Source organism: Doryrhamphus excisus, linkage group LG9 (assembly GCF_037039965.1).
Source record: "Doryrhamphus excisus strain RoL-2023G ecotype Guam linkage group LG9, RoL_Dexc_Guam_v1.1, whole genome shotgun sequence".
Classification (NCBI taxonomy): Eukaryota; Metazoa; Chordata; class Actinopteri; order Syngnathiformes; family Syngnathidae; genus Doryrhamphus; species Doryrhamphus excisus.
In genome coordinates, this window is record NC_136365.1 from 18,405,511 (window position 1) to 18,428,022 (window position 22,512).

At 39.7% G+C, this 22,512-nt stretch overlaps 1 protein-coding gene across 2 annotated transcripts in view; it reads left to right on the forward strand.

The window, feature by feature from the left end:
- Nucleotides 1-22,512, forward strand: part of elfn2a (extracellular leucine-rich repeat and fibronectin type III domain containing 2a) — a 121,007-nt gene that overhangs the window by 65,684 nt on the left and 32,811 nt on the right. The window contains exons 3-4 of one of the 2 annotated variants that reach the window (XM_058079692.2): nucleotides 1,702-1,757; nucleotides 16,636-16,691. The gene's annotated coding sequence lies outside the window, so the exon portion shown is untranslated. Of the gene's footprint in view, nucleotides 1-1,324; nucleotides 1,758-16,635; nucleotides 16,692-22,512 lie in introns of those variants that run through there. The other variant, XM_078793553.1, reaches the window with a different exon arrangement.

The window sequence follows — 22,512 nt, forward strand, 5'->3', positions numbered from 1 at the left end:
GGTTTGATATACAAGCGCACGTCCTCACAATGTTAAAACCGCTGCAAGTACAGCGGGAGATTTAGAATTGACATCACCTGGTGGGGTTGGTGTCATCTTTGAGTGTGGAGATGCTTGGTGTGGTTTCTTACTTGCACCTTTTGGAGTGCAAAAGTACGACCCAATCAGTCAGTCAGCACTGAAGTGTATTACACTTCCAATGCAATTTTTCTATTGCCAGGTCGGAAATATCAGAATTCCCATTCTGTTGAATGCAGAATAGAGGAAAAAGACAAAAGTCTTTTTGCAGCATTAAACCCCCCGATTTGGGACATGACTTCAGTCTGGGAATGCTTACCGTGTTTACACACGCGGATAAACCCCATACTACTAAGTTGAAAGCAACATTTCATTAAGGGAATGTATTCTATGTGTGCGACACAAGCGGCTGTCCGTCATTAGCTTAACTACTTCCTGACAGATTGCTAAAAGTCTGCCAGTTGGCGTGCAGGCAGCCGGCCAGAGTCGGGCCATAAAGATGCCCGTTTTAACAAGGCCAAATAAATAAGCAAATAAAGCAGCGTCTTTGCGTGAGTGAACATCAAATGCATCACGCTGTGCAGTGGAAGCTTACAGCTTGGACATCTTGGACAGCTAGTCAATCACTTTTGAGTGCTTTTAAAGCAAAAAAAAAAAAAAGCCTCGATATTTGGCATTTTCTCAAACATAAACAAAAACACTTCTCAGAGTTCTCCTTAGATCAGGGGTCTCAAACTCAATTTACTTGGGGGCACACTGGAGCTAGGGTCCGGGCAAGGCTGGGTCGCATCAGGTTTTCCAAAAAAAAACAAAAAAACCACATTTATTAAAAACAGAAAAATATACAAACTTTTTCAGTGGTTTGGTTCCGATATTCTACAATAAAAGCTCTGATAAAAGATTCCACTGTTCTCAAATATCTTAATTTTTATTTTTCTGCACAAAATAAAATGAAAAATCAATAAACAAATCAAGAATAAAGAAAATCATTCAATCAGTAATAAATAAATATAATAATAATAATAATAATAAAACGGCAAATAATAAAAACTCAAGAAACCACATATAGTTGGTGGGTAGACAAATTATTTTTTTCAGATTAAAATGAACAAAGCATTATTAGAGCCCTTAGACATGACAAAACACGACTATAGTCACATTTATACTCTTTTTATTTACAACATATTGCGCAACTGCAGGGTCTTGAGACACATGCTAACTCGCAAACTAGAGAGCTAGCGACCTAAACGGTAGCCTTCAAGTTATTTCCTTTAAACGTAAATAGCCAAAAACTTACCACTTCCACACGGATAGGGAGGATAACTATTAACAGTTATTTAAACTTTAACATGAACATTAATCAAATGTAATAATTTTTTCTGGGTACATGATACCATACAGCATTCATATCAAACTTGCGCGGGCCGCACTAACATTAAACTTTCATATCAAGGCGGGGGCCTCAAACTAGTGTCCTGCGGGCCACATTTGGCCCGCGGGCCGCGTGTTTGAGACCCCTGCCTTAGATGATCCAGAGGACCAGCATTCAAGACCGTCTTAGCCCTCCTTTGCTACATCATCACCTCTAATGTACCGACAAGGAACGGGTCATAACATAACGTTTTCATGCTAGTCATAAAATGTTTCACTCACAGTCTGATTTTCATCTGCTTTCCGCTGCAGGTCCTTGTTACTTCCTGTAGCCCGGTGGCCCTGACACACGCATCAACAAGTCCAAGGTAAGATCCAGCTATCTAATTTATGAACACACCACTCAGAAAAAGTTCAAAAATAGGCAGCCTAAGCTAGCTAAGCTACTTAGTCCAGCTACACATTCAGAGGTGTTCCAAGGCCAGTTGAGCCAAACTCAAACTCCACACAGAGATGGCCGAGGGTGGAATTGAACCCTGGTCTCCTAGCTGTGAGGTCTGCGCGCCAACCACTCATCCACCGTGCCACCACCTCTAATTTAATACGTTACACTCTGTTTTTGCTGGAGTATACACTATCCTAATGGGTCTTGGTGACAGCTTAAGCAATGTGTGGTTGGAGGATTGTCTTCCCACTGGCCGTAAACACACAAACTATCACAAAACAATCTCCAAAATGAAGCCAAGCATGGAAATAAACAATGTTTTTACCCTTCGTTATTGCAATTAAGCATCATCGAGGTGCACACTGACTGCTGCTATTACCGCCACAAAGCTATCAAACTCCCACAGAAAGAAGCTGTGTATGTGTGTGTGTGTGTGGTGTGTGTGTGTGTGGTGTGTGTGTGTGTGGTGTGTGTGTGGGGGGGGGGGGGGTGTTGGGTAGCAGGGTAGCATCTCACTAATATCCAGCGGTGAGTGTTGGACTTGCGCAGTCGGCCGTATAATTATCCAAAACAAACGTGATGACATTACAAATCATCGTCATTCCTTTTTTCCCGATGGGGGGGGGGGGCACCTTAAAAAGGCCATTTCACAAACACGTCAGCAGCCATCATCATCACCATCATCATCATCATCATCACCATCGTGCTATCTGCAAGCAGAGTCTGAAGGTAATAAAGACATGATTCTCTTTTTTTTTTGTTGTCGTTAAATCGCACTACAATTAAAGGCACCATGCAAACAAGCCCAATTCCCGAGTATGCTTCAAGCATCCGGGATTGGATGACGCTACTAAACTTGGACATTTACCTTTAAAGTTTGATGAAGGTATAGAATGTTGGCATAGTATGCTCACTAATGGAGAAAGTCCAACCTCTGTGCATCCATCTTCAGTCCCATAATACTCCTTTAAAACCAGCCAGGTTAGAGGTCGGCTTTACGGCCGCTCTTCGCCGTTACGAGTCGGGAGATTTGGCACAGCCATTTTTAACGCTTGTCCTTCCCGCTTCTGCCGTGCCACTCTCCGGAGATGTGCTGACGACTTTCTGGCTCTTTCATCTCCTGTTTGAAGTGCAAATGTATCATTCTGTTAATGAAGTGGATGAACAGGAAGGGAAACAAAGGAGGTGTTGAGTTGTACACGTTGTTCACGTTTTTACTGCGTACATTAAGGCAACGTAACAATAAGAAATGATGTCGTGCTTGTTATGAAATACATGTCATCTTTTGAGAGATTCAAGCTACAGATTGCATCTGACTCTTTTAGTACTGTAAGTCATGCTGACGGCTACAGTTTCCATGTTTAAGGTTTAAAAAAAGCAATTTGGAAATGCTTACAAGGACACATTTCCCCACCCATGCATTGCATTCATTTTCAGCTGTCTTTTTTTGTTTTTAGCTGTTTTTGTATAGAAAAATGTGCTTTCAAGTCTCACTTAGGATTGTGATGGGCAAAATTCCCCCCCAAAATGTAGTTTTTCTGTAACATTGTACAGTTGCATGTTGTTCATGATGAGGTGAGAGAGCGTGGATAAAGAGCAGAAGTCGGAGAAGTGTGTTGCCAGTAAGGCTTAAAGCACTTTCAAATTGTCTTAATTCCAGCATCAAGACCCATTACCCATTACCCATTACCCATTACCCATTACCCATTACCCTTTACCCATTACCCCTTACCCCTTACCCCTTACCCCTTACCCATTACCCATTACCCTTTACCCATTACCCATTACCCATTACCCATTACCCATTACCCATTACCCATTACCCATTACCCATTACCCATTACCCTTTACCCCTTACCCCTTACCCATTACCCTTTACCCTTTACCCTTTACCCATTACCCATTACCCATTACCCATTACCCATTACCCATTACCCATTACCCATTACCCATTACCCATTACCCATTACCCATTACCCATTACCCATTACCCATTATGTATGGTCATATCACCCTGTACTTTGGTATGTGACATAAATAATTCAGCAAATAAATAAATAAATAAATAAATAAATAAATAAATAAATAAATAAATAAATAAATAAATAAATAAATAAATAAATAAATAAATAAATAAAAATGTATAAATTAAAGTAAAAAAAAATAAAAAAACACAGACCCATTACCCATTATGTCATTGTATGGTCATATCACCCCATACTTTGGTACATGACATGAATAATTAAGTAAACAAACAAACAAACAAATAATTAAATAAATAATACAATAAATAAATAAATAAATAAATAAATAAATAAATAAATAAATACCAATACCAATACCAATACCAATACAAATACAAATACAAATACAAATACAAATACAAATACAAATACAAATGTATAAATGAAAGTAAAAAAAAAATTAAAAAAACACAGACCCATTACCCATTACCCATTATGTCATTGTATGGTCATATCACCTTGTACTTCGGTATGTGACATAAATAAACAAACAAACAAACAAATAAATAAATAAAAATAATAATTACATACATAAATACATAAATACAAATAAAAATGTGTAAAATAAAGTTAAAAAAATTAATAAATAAAAAAACACAGATCCATTACCCATTACTCATTACCCATTATGTCATTGTACGATCATATCACCTTGTACTTCTGTATGTGACATAAATAAATAAATACAAATAATAAAATAAATAAATAAATACAAATACAAATTTATGAACTAAAGTAAAAAAATAAAAAAAATTAAAATTATATTATGGAAAGCAGGAAGTGAACAAATGTAACAGTTACTGACTGTAAAAGTAGCAGATGGAGGGGTAGGATTTAATAAGCTTTGCTTCTTCCTACTCCTTTTGGACATGTGGAACTGTGAACTGATTATGGGATGCATTCAATTGTAATCTGATGCATGTTCAAATGAAATAAAACCATTACCAAGACCAGCACACTTCTAATTCACACTTACTTTAAACTGGTGAAAAAGCATTTTTCAATACGAGACATCCATATCCCCATTGCTTCCATTCCTTCCATTGCTACCAACAGCTTGGCTCATCACTCAGCATGCTGTGGTGTCCATGTTGCTGTCCATGGCTTTTATTCCTCCTATCCTTCTCCACGGGGACTTCCCATTATCCATCACTGGCTGATCTCTTTGTTCATTCTCTTTTTTTCCACCACGCTTCCTCTCTGCTCTGCAGCCCATCCACCTGAACTGTGCATAACCTTACTGTGCACGACTCACCTCCAAACCTTCAACTTTTCATGCTCCTTGCACTTCGAGTCCCTTGTCAGAACGTCTCCACATTCTATTACCCTCTTTTTAATAGAGACTCCTGGTACATAATGTAATATCTTATTGTGAAAAATTGCTACTGGTGTCTTTCAGAGGTGAAATCTGCCACTTCTTTTCTTGTCAAAGTGTGACATTTCTCCACGCGAGATGCACGGCTATTGGAAGGCTGACTCATGCATTGCAATGCAGGACTGTGGTCTTTAATATTGTTGCGGTTTGGACTCTGATCCTGGGGGTGGTTATTATACATTGCTGAAAAGAGGCAAACATTTAGGCTAATGTGCATCACAAAATATTATATTCCGTTTGGTATTATGGCACACAATAACTTCAGAAGTCAATGAAAAGAATATGGGGAAATAGTTTCAATGTTTTCTGTCTATTATTCCCTTGGATTTACGCATGCCTCGGGCCTTTTAAGATAGCTTTAGCATCTGGTTGTAGATTACCCCTCGCCTTGCGTGTGCACATCCTATATAGTAACATCTTTCCCAGTATCCATTCAGGGTGTATTGATTTGTCTGCTTGTATGCAAGTTTTATGAAGTTGTACCTCCCATTAAGAACTGATCTTGTCTAGTTTGAAGCCAGCAGACATGCTTCCCTTGGCATTAATTATTAAGCCTTTAAATTATAAAGTTAAGATTCATATTAAGGTGCTTGTAATAAGGTTTAATAAGTAGTAGTAACTTTAATAAGAGTCTTATATTAATAAGATTTCATATTAAATGCTTATTAGCATTTATTAGGCTACATAAGCAGTAATTATATTTTAATATTTAATGAGGTGTATTAAAGGATTCAGTACTGTATATTAAGGTGCTTGTAATAAGGTTTAATAAGTAGTTGTTAAAATTAAGAATCTTATTATATTAATAAGATTTAATCTTAAATGCTTATTAGCATTTATTAGGCTACATAAGCAGTAATTATATTTTAATAAGCTTTTAATGAGGTGTATTAAAGGATTAATTATATATTAAGGTGCTTGTAATAAGGCTGAATAAGTAGTGGTTACAATTAATAAGAGTCTTATTATATTAATAAGATTTAATATTAAATGCTTATTAGCATTTATTAGGCTACATAAGCAGTAATTATATTTTAATAAGCCTTTAATGAGGTTTATTAAATGATTAATTATATATATTAAGGTGCTTGTAATAAGGCTTAATAAGTAGTTGTTAAAATTAAGAATCTTATTATACTAATAAGATTTAATCTTAAATGCTTATTAGCATTTAGTATAAAGCTACATAAGCAGTAATTATCTTACTAAGTCTTTAATGAGGTGTATTAAAAGATTAATTACTATATATTAAGGTGCGTGTAATAAGGCTTAAAAAGTAGTAGTTAAATTAATAAGTCTTATTATATTAATAAGATTTTATGTTAAATGCTTATTAGCATTTATTTGGCGACATGAGCAGTAATTATATTTTAATAAGCCTTTAATGAGGTGTATTAAAGGATTAGTTATATATATTAAGGTGCTTGTAATAAGGCTTAATAAGTAGTGGTTACAATTAATAAGAGTCGTATTATATTAATAAGATTTTATATTAAATGCTTATTAGCATTTATTAGGCTACATAAGCAGTAATTATATTTTAATAAGCCTTTAATGAGGTGTATTAAATGATTACTTACTATATATTAAGGTGCTTGTAATAAGGCTTTAAAATTAGTAGTTAAATTCATACGTTTATTATATTAATAAGATTTTATATTAAATGCTTATTAGCATTTATTAGGCCACATAAGCAGTAATTATATTTCAATAATCCTTTAATGAGGGTGTATTAAAGGATTAATTACTATCCAGATGAATGAAATGGTAACGCTTTATATTAAGGTGCTTGTAATAAGGCTTAATAAGTAGTAGTTAAAATTAATATGAGTCTTATTATATTAATAAGATTTAATAATACATGCTTATTAGCATTTATTAGGCTACATAAGCAGTAATTATATTTTAATTAGCATTTAATGAGGTGTATTAAAGGATTAATTACTATATATTTATATCATATGAAATTGATTTGTATTGATTTGTATCCAGGCTGCACGGCGGTGGAGTGGTTAGCGTGCAGACCTCACAGCTCCAGACCAGGGTTCAATTCCACCCCCGGCCACCAAATTGTACTTCTCATCATTCTCAAAGGGACTTGTCTCGTCTATTTTGGAGCCAGCAGAAGATTGTCCCTTGACAACAAAATAAATTGTTTTGGTACCAGAATTGACCCTTGGGGTACACCGCTAACTATTCCATACCCAGAAATAAAGTTGTATGTTCTGTCAGCTTTACAAATTGCTTTTTCACGCAGTTTAAAACTCATCCACTCTGATGCCTAAACATTGTAGTTTATAATTACACAGGAGACGTAGCATCTGACTAAACATCTCATCTCTTTCTAACTGGTTTTAATGGCTGGGCTGCTGTGGTGCCAAGTAAGTAGTTTGCTATATGGTGTTTAAATATTTGGTTTTCTGTGTTAATTCAAGCATAATAACCCCCCCCCTCAAAAAAAAAACCCAAAAAACTAATGATTAATCATCAGCAGCGTCTGATTTTGTAACGACTATAAAGAAATATTGCATTGGTCGCCACAGAGGCAACGTTGCAGCAGGTGTTTAATGGAGTCTGTGAGCGCAAAGCAACTTCAAACCGCATCTCCTCCATGGCTTCTTCGAGGTATTTTTTTTGGTGCCTAATGGGCTGTTCTTTAATCCACACTTCACTCTGCTTGTTAGACTCCAAGCGCAATCCATCAGCTTATACACGCATTTCATCGGATTTCCTCTCCTCTTCCTCCCGTCTTAGTTGTCTTGCATCACCGCTTCGGCTTTGATCGCCACCGCAAGAGCGAAGCAGCGTTCTCTTTGCCAAAAACATCATCTAATAGGCAAGACGTCACACTCTTGCCTGGATGGTGGACTAGTTTTTTTTTTTTTTTTTGGTCCTCCAGGAGCAAATGACAGGGCGTTGTTTAACACCCTCGATTAAGTGGTACTGACTTCCTTTGCTCCAGTGTACTTAAACTGTGATACTTTATCAAAGAAATCAGACCAACATTGAAGTTCTCATCAGCATCTCAAGAGTTTCTTTGCGGTGGAAAGTCAAAAGGAGTGTATTTTTCTCGAGTAGACGTTAAAAACAGGCTGAGATATTTGTTCCATGCTGGGAAAAACAACAACTGCTCGAGGGTAATTGCCATCCCTAGCCTCTCCATGGACACTTGCTGCTGAAACAAACTGACATTCTGTCTATTGATTTATCCGGAAGGGGAGAAAACCTTCTTCTGTGCAAGCTCACGGTGCAAAAGAAAGAACTGTTTTGTAAATATCCCGAGTATTATCCTTTTTTGTTGCTAGTGCGGCGAGGTTGAGGTGGATGAGGCTGGTTTTAATGGGCTTGCTGTCCTGGCGTCACATCATCAAACCATCATGGAAGGAGTAGCTAAAAGAAAAACCACAACATTGGTCTCATAACTGCTGCCAAGGGTCTGACGGACATATTCAACAAGCAGAAGTAATAGTAATGTTGTAGGAATTAATTACAGCTTCAATATTGCTCGTACTGTTGGCTACAGTATTGTTATTGTTAATTGTACTTGAACTGGATGCAGTATCGGTTCAATCATCTCTACTTCTGTTTCTGGATTGGGTCCTCAGGGGCTTCAGGTAGTAGAGTGGTCATCTACCACCTACCATCAGGTTGCTAGTTTAATCCTGGTAACAGAGTACAGTGAAGGTAGAAAAATTTTCATTTATCATTTACTGTAATAGACAAAAAGCAGCTATCTATGATGGTAGGCTCAATGGCAAGTTCTTATTGACTTACTCTGGCCTATATACTGTATTTTAAGTTGTACTTTTTTTCATAGGTTGGCTGTTCCTGCGACTTATACTCCAGAGCGACTTATAAATGAAAAAAACTGTTTATGTTACATAAACACTGGACACCTTTTCTGTTCATGTTTATTTTTTGTGTAGCTGAATAAGCATTGTGTTAGCATATCTTACACCTATTCAGCCTGTTCTTTATTATTTTATTATTGTTAGAACTTGCCTTCCAAGAGGACGTAATGTCTGTTTTGGTTAAGTAGTTTGTAAAATAAATTACCTGCAAAAAATGCGACTTATGTATGTTTTTTTTCTACCTAATTATGCATTTTTGGCCTTGTGCGACTTATACTCCGGAGCGACTTATAATCCAGAAAATAATATTAATAATAATTAATATTAATAAATAATAATAATAATAATATTAATAATTAATAATATTCAATATTTCATTTGAACATGCATCAGATTACAATTGAATGCATCTCATAATCAGTTCACAGTTCCACATGTCCAAAAGGAGTAGGAAGAAGCAAAGCTTATTAAATCCTATCCCTCCATCTGGTACTTTTACAATCACTAACTGTTACATTTGTTCACTTCCTGCTTTCCATAATACAATTTTTTTTTGTTTTTTTTTTTGAATGTTTGAATTTTTTGTCGAGGTGATATGGCCATCCAATGACATAATGGGTACCATAGTAAGTGTCAATATAGTGATATATATACCACATCATGACTGGTTCAAGACTCTTCATCCTTGTATCCTATATGTAAACTTGACAAGAATTCCACACTGAGGGCTGTGTCGGGTCTGCTGATAGGGGTGGCGCCCTTGGGTCCCTTCGACCCGGCCGGCTGGGGGTTCCTCTCTTTGATGTGGGGGTTCGCTCGTTTGTTGGAATCGGGGGGCCCGGGTGCTGGCCTGCGGCTCCTCCAAGCGTGGTCGCCCCCAAAGGTGGCGTTTCCTTGATCCTCAGTACCATGCCATGTCTCCCTACTGTGTGTGTGTGTGTGTGTGTGTGTGTGTGTGTGTGTGTGTGTCTAGTATGAAGGGTAGGAGGGAGGGGCTTTCTTTGTAATTGTTTTCTTTTTAATTGTGGTAATTGTTTTTAATTCTGTATAGCACTTTGTTGCATGTCCTTGTCGGAAAAGTGCTCTACAAATAAAGTTGATTTGATTTGTCAGATCAGTCAGGAGTGTTTGCCTTTGCTTGCCTCACCTGCTGACAGGATGACTGACATGACACCCTCCCACTTCATCACCTAGGGGGAAATAATGGCTAAGTAGAGATGGTCATTTGCGCTCACTGATTATTGCTGCCAGAGGGAACAATTATCGATAAGAGGCATCGGCGTGCGCATAATCACAGGCAGCTCAAATTCACACACGTGTTTGTCCATACTGTACATCTGTCCGTCACTCAAATCAATTGATTTCTGTTCAGTAATCAATGTTCCTTGATGAGTTTTGGCCAAATATATCTCCTGGGTGTCCTTTGTGGTGCAAATGTCGCTTCTTGAACCCGACCGTGCCTTCAACGCCCACTAATTATCCAATTGTCCATGAAGCAGCACACGCATAAATTTGTTTTGGTCAATCAATAAGACGCTTCATGTCAAAACATCTTGAGGTTTTGTTTCGAAATGCAGTCTTTGGTCTGTGAGACCAGCAAGACGCCAACGTGGAAGCTGACAAGGCTATTAATAGCCCTGCGGGGTGGTGGCGTTGCTCCTTGTTCGTCCCGCACAGAGACGACAACGGTTCCCCCTCGTGAAAGCCGCCTGCAGCGTGACAACACGTTTTCCAGGTTTCGCCGCCTGTCTCAACCGCTTCCCTGACACTTGAGGTTTTATCTTTGCAGCGGAGGATGCGGGCTAGCTAACATGTGACACGCGGCGCTCACACCGTCTGCCTGGTGTGGAAAACACGCCCACCAGGATTTTAATGTGCTGTCGACATGGATTAGAACTGGGCGGGCGGGTTAGCTGGTGAGTGGTTAGCGCTCTGACCCTCTTGTGTCAGGGTGGGCGACCACTAACAGACTCTAGCACGAGGCGACGACGGCGACTTCCTGTCTCTTCGTTAACTGCAAGTTTAGCGAGGATCAACTTCCAATTTTCACCTGCACAGCGATGGACAAAGTTGCCATTGTGTTAAGTATGAACGTGACATGTTTATACCAGGGGTGGGCAAACTACGGCCCGGGGGCCACATGTGGCCCACCAAGTGTTTGAATCCGGACCGCCAGTGGCTTTCCAAGTATTTCAACTTTTAACATACAAACTGGCAACATGACTTGCAAGTCAGATGTATTATTTAGTTAAAAAAAACAACAAAACTGTAACATTTTATTAAATAGTTTAATGTGGTCTGTTGTTTAAAGTGCTCCTGAAAAAAGGGACAAGAGAACATATAGCTGATAACACTTTTACAGATAAAATTAGACAAATTATTCAAGAAAAATTATAAGATAAAATAGTGTGTATGTGTTATATATATGTTCTGGCCCCCGAACAATTTTGTTAACTTAATGCGGCCCACGAGTCAAAATATATGCCCACCCTTGGTCGGTACGGTCGTACACACAGCGAGACCCGGCATCTCTTCCAGATTTGTAGATATTATTTTGGTCCTATTAGGTCTATTTTAACCTAACTTTTGGATATTGGATTTTGCATCGCCAATGTTTTTATTACCGACCTTCAACACGTCCTTACGATCTGCAGAGTACCAGATTATAGTGCTTGGAAGTGCTTGGAAGCGGCGTCAAAAGTGTAAACCAAGGATCTCAAACTCGCGGCCCGCGGGCAAATGCTAGTTTGAGGCCCCCACCTTGATATGAAAGTTTGATGTTTGATATGGATGCTGTATGGTATCATGTACCCAGAAATGACAGCTTAAAGCTATGTGCACACCGGACACAATTGATGGGATTTTGCAAGTTACGACGCTACTCCTAGATGTAGCGATGCTAACTTGCTAATTGGGTAAAATGGTTAAGTTTCATTAATGTTTATGTTAAAGGTTAAATAACTGTTAATACTGTTAATTTGAATCTGGAAAAAAAATTCTCTACCCACCAACTATATGTGTTTTTCTTATTTGTTGTTTTATTATTATTTTATTTATTACTGATTGATCGATAGCGGTCGAGTGGTTAGCGCGCAGACCTCACAGCTAGGAGACCAGCGTACAATTTGAAGTTGACAATTAACCTGTTTTTGGAATGTGAAACCAGAGTACCCGGAGAAAACCCACGCATGCACGAGGAGAACATGCAAACTCCACACAGAGATGGCCTTGAGTGGAATCGAACTCAGGTCTCTGAGCTGTGAGGTCTGCGCGCTAACCACTCGTCCACCGTGCAGCCATTCCAAAAACATGCTAGGTTAATTGGCGACTCCAAATTGTCCGTAGGTATGAATGTGAGTGTGAATGGTTGTTTGTCTATATGTGCCCTGTGATTGGCTGGGGACCAGTCCAGGGTGTACTCCGCCTCTCGCCCCAAGACAGCTGGGGGAGGCTCCAGCACCTTTGTGAGGAAAAGCGGTAGAAAATGAATGAATGTTTTATTAGAGCTTTTCTTGTGGAAAACCGGAACCAAAGCACTCAAAAAGTGCCTGAATGTAAAAATAAATCTGATTGGCCCAGCCTCACCCAGACCCTAGCTCCAGTGGCCCTCAGGTAAATTGAGTTTGAGACCCCTGGTATAAACCCAGGTGTTGAAGGGCTGGAGGAATACAAGCTAAGCTCACGCTAACTAAGTCGAGTCAGAATGCACGCGGCAAGTGACATTTTTAGCTTCTGGTTTGAATTGCCTGATTGTCAGCGTCAATAAATAGCAATAAATCATAAGCCTGCTTGAAATGTCATCAGCAGAAACGAATTGACTCACAGCCGCTGATCCGGCCCAAACGCGGAATTGAAATGTCTGACACGGAAGCGCTCCAGCAGGCCGAATCCTCTCACACGTCGGCTTGGAAGTGCGAAAAGTCGGATTCTCAATGAAGACATGACACCGTACAGCTAATAATCGTAACGCTCCTTTGAGTCTTTCCGGACTCTATCTGATCACATGACATTTTTCGTGAGTGCGCGACAACACTGATGCTGCCAAAAAATGATTTATGGCTCGAGGCTGCCCGCTGTGAAATATGTGGCACCTTTTCCAGAGAGAGCGACGGCAATGGTGTGCAGCGAGGAACCTCACGTAATGAGGACTGAAAGCTAATAACAAAGTGCAGAGTGGAAGCAAACTGGGCCAGTAAACGGAAATGGGAAATAACTAAGACCGCATAGCAGATGAATGGAGGGAAACTCATTCGAAAATATAAACATTTCCTCTTTACTCATTGGGACTTTCTTCAAAGATATGTTCCATTTTTGGCCTTAGCATATGACAGGGACTACTATATGTATTTAGTAGAATATCCTACAAAAATTTGAGGACAAGAGATGTTCAATATCGGCATTCAATACAAATATTGCCATTGGGGCTGCACGGCGGACGAGTGGTTAGCGCGCAGACCTCACAGCTAGGAGACACAAGTTCAATCCCAATGTTCTCAATGTTCTCCCCGTGCATCTCCGGGTACTCCGGTTTCCCCCCACATTCCAAAAACATGCTAGGTTAATTAGCGACTCCAAATTGTCCATAGGTATGAATGTGAGTGTGAATGGTTGTTTGTCTATATGTGCCCTGTGATTGGCTGGCCACCAGTCTCTTGCCCGAAGACAGCTGGGATAGGCTCCAGCACCCTCGTGAGGAAAAGCGGCAGAGAATGAATGTTTTATTAGAGCTTTTCTTATGGAAAACCGGAATCAAAGCACTCAAAAAGTGCCTGAATGTACTGGCCACCAGTCCAGGGTGTACCCCGCCTCTTGCCTGAAAACAGCTGGGATAGGCTCCAGCATCCCCGCGAAAATGAATAAATGAATTAATGTTTTAACAGTTAGCACAGAGGCCTCACAGCTAGGAGACCCGAGTTCAAGTCCATCTCTGTGTGGAGTTTGCATGTTCTCCTCGTGAATGCGTGGGTTTTCTCCGGTTTCCTCCCACATTCCAAAAACATGCTAGGTTAATTGGTGACTCCTAATTGTCCATAGGTATGAATGTGAGTGTGAATGGTTGTTTGTCTCTATGTGGCCTGTGATTGGCTAGTGTCCAACCAGGGTGTACCTCGCCTCTCGACAGCTGGGATAGGCTCCAGCATCCCCTGCGGCCCTCGTAAGGATAAGTGGTAGAAAATGAATGAATAAATTGCCATTGTTTGCTAGCAAGGGAAGCTAAAGCTAAATGTTACATTCCCATTACAGGTTTAACCCTAACCAGGTAACAAAATGGAGGAATGAGAACCGATATTCAGCATTTCTCGTCCTCTGCCCACAACAGATAACAAAAAAAATGCACAGATGAAAGGACTATACTACAGATGAAAACAACTATCCAAGTACCTTAGCTAACCCTCGTTCCAGGAACAAGATTCAAACACTTGCCGTCTCAAATGAATTCACAGCAAATCCCCGAAATAACATTCCCAACAATAACACAATAATAACATTGACTGATATCAGTGGTGGCTGCTGGTCATTCAAGTGTGTTTATTTATTTATATGTAAATTTTCTCGTATCTGCCATCATGTGCAGCTTGCTAGCAGGTGGAGCTGCTGTGCGAGGTTACCGCGTGACCGGCTGTGAGTGTGAGTGATCGTGACGGGGGCAGAAGCGCCGCAGCTGCCGCTGCTCGTTGGGGAAAGGTACCGCAGAGTGACAGAAGAGAGTCGGCAAACATAACGCTAGGTGGTTTTAACAAGTCTCAGTTCTGGAGAATGAAAGGAAAAACTTGGAAAATGCTACGTTGGTGGTTCAAGATTGCCGATTTGTTCGTCTATCTGTCAATCAAAAGGGGATTCCAACTCACACAGATCATCCAATCATCATGCAAGGGTGAGCAGGCCAGCGCAGTGCCCCATTGGCCCCCAGTGTCCGATGGGCGGGACAAAGCCCAGCATTTATGTGACTATCATTGACTTTATGTCTTCATGTGGAATAGCTAGCTAGTAGTGTCATTGTGTATGCTAGTCATGCTAGTTATACTAGTTATTCTCAATTCAATGGTGATTAGCGAGGAGAAAATTAAATTTTTTTAGCTGTGTTTTTATAACGACAAAGACAACAACTTAAACGTGACAAACCTACTTTTCAGATTCTTATTATTCTAAATAGAGCGACTATTCTGCGATCTATTTAGCTTACATGGAGGTAATTAAGCTAGCCGAGGTCAGAGGTGTTGTTGGTAAAGGTATAAATTTGGATCACTCTACACTTGGGACTGATATAATTCAACAGTCATGCTAACGAGCGATGGAGCCCACCCGGCTCTCCACGGGGGATTGCCAGTTTATGGATGCTTCGGCGCCGCAGGAGCGCGTCTTTGTGATACCGGTCTCTGTGGGAGCTTTGCCAGTGAGGGTTTGCAAAGTTCAGCGTCAGCGTTTTTACTCTTTGGCAGCCATGTTGGCATTTTAACAACAACAGAGGACAAGGAAGTACTTTTTTTACCGAACCTCAACAGGAGATAACTTGATGAAACGTGGTCGATTTACATAATGAAAGTTTCTGTTGGTCACGCCCATGCAAGTATCCATTATGGAGGCACAATTATTTTCAAGTTAGTGCAACAACAACAAAAAAATCCAATTTTTGAGTGTTTCAGTTGATGCCTTTCATGGTAGAGACTATTTTCCCCCTTGTGGGTAACTGTATATATGAATAATAATCTTTTGTTTGTGACATTTTTGAAGTTATGATTTATTGATGGACACAAAGTGTGAGGCAGGTTTGGTCATCTATCAAGTCCATCATCAAGTCTATTATCAAAGACTTGAAACTCGATTTGGACGTTGACGTTCCGATGAGTAGTGTTTAATAACGTGACCATTGCAAGCCAACACATTTTCATAACACAAAAGTTTCATAACAAACAACAAATATCTACAGAAGTTGTAAATTGTGAATGTATGAATCTATATATCACACCCTAGCTATATCGCTGTTTTTCACCAAATAATTAATGGCTGCCGTTTTGTGGTTGACTATGACCACAATGACTTTTTTTCATTTTTTTTGACCAATAATCATCATTACTGGTCAAAATTATTGGCCCAGCCTGAAGAAGCCATACAGGATCTCCACCTCATAGACCCACCACCTACAGGGGCAAGCACAAGGGTCCGGACCCTTATGCTTGCATTGTGTGTTGGGTGGCGGTCAAGGGCGGGCGACCTGGTTTTCGGCGGCCAAATCTGGTTCTTGGGACACCTCCCTGGTGAGGTGTTCCGGGCAAGCCCAGCCGGGAAAAGGCCCAGGGGGCAGACCTAGGACACGCTAGAGGGATTATGTCTCACAGCTGGCCTGGGAACGCCTTGGTGTCCTCCCAGTGGAGTTGGAGGAGGTGGTCGGCGATTCATTGAATTGTGATACTTTATATTATATTTTTGTCCATCTTCAAAACCTTCACCATTGTAGTGAGCTCACTCTGAACATCTTTAAAAGGAACTTTAAAAGTACCATCCACCGCCATCCTCCTTCTTTATTCAGCGTGTTTTTCCGTTTTCCCGCAGGCGCTGACCTAACCGCCGATACCCTGCCTGTAACCCCGAAGGACGTCCCACTCCAGGTAATTATCGCTGCTCAGGGCCGGCACTGACGCATCTGAGCGCTCGCACGCTGCGCCACCAAGACGTTAGTAGCAGTTGATGAAGTCGACCTCACGCCGGCTTTGAAAATCATCAGCGTGGTTGCCATAGCAGCCGAGACATCCGTCTTTGTCGCGGTGCCGTGGGATAAAAGCGCGTGGGAGCTCGGCTGCTGCGACGCCGCTGAGTTGGCAATGAGTAATTCTTGGAAATATTAAATATGCTCTCACCCCGCAGAGAATTACAACTAGTTTATGAGGGCGCTAATAGAATATGCATATTCTTTCAGTGGAGGCAAGCAGCCAGCGTTCCAAAATGTCACACAAGTTTGACACTTTATTATGATGATATGCATATACTGTACTGATGATATGCATATACTGTAGTGTACTGTAAAATATACATACTACAGTACACTTTTCCCAAAGGATATCACATCAGTCAAATTCTGATGAACTAAGCAACATCACAACTGGCGTCATGCGATATGTAGCTAGATTAATTTTGTACTTGGCATAAATACACTCGAGTTTGAATATCAATATGTCATTCATTCATTCATTCATTCATTTTCTACCGCTTTTCCCCACGAGGGTCGCGGGGGGGTGCTGGAGCCTATCCCAGCTGTCTTTGGGCGAGAGGCGGGGTACACCCTGGACTGGTCGCCAGCCAATCATAGGACACATCAATATGTTCTTTAAATAAAAATATGTTTTTTCATAGATTTGTTAGCATTAGCCTTGTTTTCAATTATTACATGTCTTTAACAACACACCATGCACACTCACATTTAGAACACATTTCAACAGCATGTGCAGTCAGTATGTAAAGTGTTGAGTTGAATTGTGTTACTTCTTAGTGAAGCTGTCAGTCATTATGCCCCCCCCCCAAAAAAAAAAAAAAAAAAATTAATGACACGCTCCTCCATGCAGAATCAACCCTAACCTGGACCAAAAGTGAAAGAAAAAACAAAAAAGATCTGAGAGTGGAAAAACTAAAACTCCGGTGACGGACTCTACCATGATACCACGATAAGTGAATTTAAGTAAGTAGTATTCAATATTAATAAATGGAATATTTTATTAATTAGAGCACAGAAAGCCTTTTTAAATATGACCTGTAATATTATTAGAGCCCCGTAGACATGGAATAACAGTGTTAGCGTTAGTGTTATATCCACTGCAGGGACACGTCAACAAGCTAACGAGTTAGCCTCTCCAATTCACGTATTGCAAACGTAAGAAAGTGTTTTAAACTGTCTTTGAAGTGGGGAAAAAAGAAAAAAGTAAAAAAAAAAAAAAGTTACCACTTCCACACTGAATGTGTGGAGAACCTTTTTTTTCCCCACTCGAGCTCAGCCATGGAATGTTGGCTCAGCTGTGATGGCTCATTGGGCTCAAATGGCTACCGGGCCTCACTTTGGACACCCCTGATTTAGGTGATAGTTTGCATTATGTCACTTTATTTTCTCAAATGTGATGTAACGTGTCTGGTATCAGATCGGCCTAACGGTGCTAACTTTGGAGCCTGCTTGTCACCATAAGAGCAAAAAGCAACAAAAAGAACATTTTGAAGGTATTGGAGTGTTTGAAATGAGTTATTATTACATATACAGCATCTTAACACATTCATCGTTGTGATTCCCCTCCCCTGAGGCGTTGTTGTCACCTGTGTTGACTCATAGAGCAACCCCCCCCCCCCTCCTGCTGTGATGGAAACGTGCGCTGTTCCCCAGCGTGGCGCTGCCAGCCGGCGCGAGAGTGATTGATCAACAGCGATCGAGCCTCGCTAATTGGCCGGGCCTTGAAAAGACATCCAAGCTGAATGCGGAACGTAGGAAAGATGTGGTAAAACACAGCCTTGTTTGCTGTGTAACTATCGATATTTAAGATAGCTTCATGTTACCAACCACATAATGTGACACGACGTGGACAAAAGTATTGGGACACAGCTCTGAAATACTTTTACTTTGACTTTGGGTCTCATCTCTCTGCACGCTGGGTTCTCACCACAATACCGCCAACCAGAACGTATTGTATTTTTTCAATTAGATTCCACCCCTTCTCTCTTCAATCGCCATTGATCCCTAGCGACCCAATCCAAGTTTGAGTCCTAAATAATATGCATGGCTACTCGCAGCTAATGAAGGATAATGTCACATGATCGATTGAACCGATGGAATGGGAGTCACAGTGTAGCCAGTCACAGCACACAGCTACGATGCGTTCAAGGACCAACAAGCTCAACTCTTGGCTAAAAAAAGTGAAGCATGAAAATGTATACATGTGAGCTTTTCAATAGTGATATGTTTATGTTGAACAGCTTACCGAGGGGATTTTACATTCTAAAAATAGAATTTGCTAAATACAAGGATGAAGAGTCTTGAACCAGTCATGATGTGCTATATATATCACTATATTGACACTTACTATGGTACCCATTATGTCATTGGATGCTCATATCACCTCATACTTTGGTACGTGACCACAAAAAAAAATAAAAAAAAATTAAATAAAAAAAAAATTAAAAATTAAAAATTAAAAATTAAAAATTAAAAATTAAAAATTAAAAATTAAAAATTAAAAATTAAAAATTAAAAATTAAAAATTAAAAATTAAAAATTAAATTAGGAAAGCAGGAAGTGAACAAATGTAACAGTTACTGATTGTAAAAGTACCAGATGGAGGGGTAGGATTTAAAAAGCTTTGCTTCTTCCTACTCCTTTTGGACATGTGGAACTGTGAACTGATTATGTGATGCATTCAATTGTAATCTGATGCATGTTCAAATGAAATAAAACCATTACCATTACCAATTTCATTTTGAAATGGGAATATCATTTTCAAATATAAAGTCAAGATAATCTATTTGTATTATAATATTGTGTTTATATTACTATTATAATATTATTAGATGAAAGACATTTTTGAGAAGAAAGTTGAAATATTTGGAAAAAAACAACAGCAAAAATTGGGCAAAAAGCAAAGAACAAATTTGATAGTGGGGGTGCAATGATTACTCGGGTACCTTGATTATTCTTTGAGCAAAAATCAGCAAACTTGGGGTGGGTCGCGTGGTCATCAGGTGTGCTCAATTGTCTTCTTTCTGCAGTGTTTTATTCGTGCGAATGATATATGTAGCACATTCATCCGTGCACGCCCACGAGCACTCTCAGGTCAGCGTAATAACAAAAGATGAAATATCCTCAAAAGGGGAGATGTGGTCTATTTTTAGCAGGAGGTCACACACATTCTTGGCTCGTGATCAAAATGGTGTGGTCAGCCATAATTGCACACACACACACACACACACACACAGCAGCTGGTTGTTGACAGGTCTGAAGTGGATGTGGCTCATTAGGTGAGGTTGCAGATTGGTTGCTATTTTTAGACACGGGGGTAAGCAGCAGCTCGGATGCGTTTGAAGCGGCTCCAGCGGGCCACGCTAACGAGATGCACCGCGAACCGACCGCTCTTAAGCGTCATGGCGGAGGACGAGTGGGTGGAGGAGGAATGAATGTTTCCTCCTCTTACTTGTTCACTTCACACCAGGCTGTTCCTCTAAAACAGGGGTGTCCGAAGTCCATTCGCAGCAAGTAAACTTAGCAAAATGGACAAAACAGCTGTCATTTTAAGAGAATAAATACAAAATATCGAGAGAATAAAGTCATAATCCATCCATCCATAATATGAAGAAAAAATAGTATCAACCTGAAAAATTAAAGCAGGGGTGTCCAAACGTTTTTCCACTTTCATCTTCAGAAATTGTATGAAATTTACTTTTTTCTGAAAACCGATATGCCAATATTGTCCACGTCTCATTTTCCGATGTCATCCGATACTCATCCCGATATATGTAACATGCCATATCTCCTGTGGTGGAATGAACACATATGTATATGCAGCATTATTTAATATCGGTTTTCATGATCTGGAAAAAAATCTGATGCCAATATCAACCAATATCACATTTTTATGCTGGTATTGGGCTGATAATTATCGGACATCTCTAGTATTTTTGTATATTTAAACTCTACTATACTAAATTAACGGTAATTTCCCTCATAATATTAGTTTAATTGTAATTATAAGGTTATTCTTGTAATATTATGATCCTCATTATATTTTGATTTGATTTTATTCACTACTATTCAGTTTTTTTAAAACTTTTTTCAAGTATTTCAAATGTTACTTTTGTAATTCTGACTTTATTACTATTTATAGACAGAATACTTTATTAATCCCTTTGGGATTTCCTTAGGGAAATTGGCATCTCCACTGCTCCATACATAGCACCGTTTAAAGTAAATAAATTATAATAATACTAATAAAAGTAATGGTAATGGTTTTATTTCATTTGAACATGCATCAGATTACAATTGAATGCATCACATAATCAGGTCACAGTTCCACATGTCCAAAAGGAGTAGGAAGAAGCAAAGCTTATTAAATCCTACCCCTCCATCTGGTACTTTTACAATCACTAACTGTTACATTTGTTCACTTCCTGCTTTAGTAGATAAATAAATAACTCGATAGATAGATTAAAGTGTAAAAGAATATAAAATAAAAATAAAAAAAGTGAAAAAGATAGATTTAGATGTTGAGGTCTTTCCTGCATATTTTTGGCACTGTTATTGAATAATTCCACATTTTTTTTACATGACTTTGCAAACTGTAATGTGAAGACGTAGCAATACCACCTCCATCCTTTAGGGGTGCTAGTGTTGCACCCCTGATATGGGGAGAAATGATCATACAATACATGAACTTGTGGTGTTTCCTCCACCTTCAAGGCCAGTGTAATGGCGGATAGCCACACTTACTCCCAGGAGACAAAAGCAATCGATGACCAGCTAATTGATGATCATTGCTCATTGCAGAGCACAGATTCACATTTTACAGGCAGATTTAACCAAATACAATGAAATAAATGGTATAAAAACACTTTTTTACACAAATATATTTGAATTACTAACTATTTTTATGACATTTACTGATTGAATTTTATCGGTACGGTTTTATCGATTGGTTTTATCTTTCCAAATCTAATTCTAAAGCATTATATATATCAATTTCAACCTGTCACACTAGTGAGTAACAGCAGTTTGGCTGTCTTTCATCTATTTAGTGCTTTTATTAAAAACAGTCCATATCAGTTTGCTTGAAAATACACGTGGTGAGATTTTTAAATAAGCTTCAGTGAGATTTGAAAGGGCATCACCGGGACATAAATATTACTTCCTGTTGAATGAATGATGTCTCCATAGAAGCCTGTGAAGTCTGTTTGCGTCCTCGGTGACTCACTTTGGAGCTTGAGTGCTCTTATTTTGTCAAGCCATTGTTGGACGTGTCACTTTTGCGTCTCCAAGGCTTTGTTCGTCTGGCTGAAGGAAAAGGCAAGCCGGAAAGTTTTTGTGTCAAATCCGGAGTTTGGCGGCGCCGGTCGACGTCGTCCAGCGATTTAATGTCAGAGCCGTCAATCACGTCGCTGGCTGCCTGTCATCTTTGAGGCTGTAAAAAAATGTTGCCTCGCTCAGGTTTTGTCACCCTGTTGGCTGGGAACAGAAATCATCACAGGTGATGCAAAGATCCAGATAGGAGTGTGGACTTTTTGGAAGGGTGGCGAGTACTTAGCACTCTCTGGACTTTTAATCCCTGCTCCCCCCCCCCCCCCCCCCCCCGTGAGGCTGATAGGGAGCAGATAGGGCGAGACAACAGAGGCCACCGCGCTTTTGCACACAATCACGTAGCACTTCAGGATGGGCTTAGCGATCAAATCCGAAGGCTCGCTCCCTTCAGG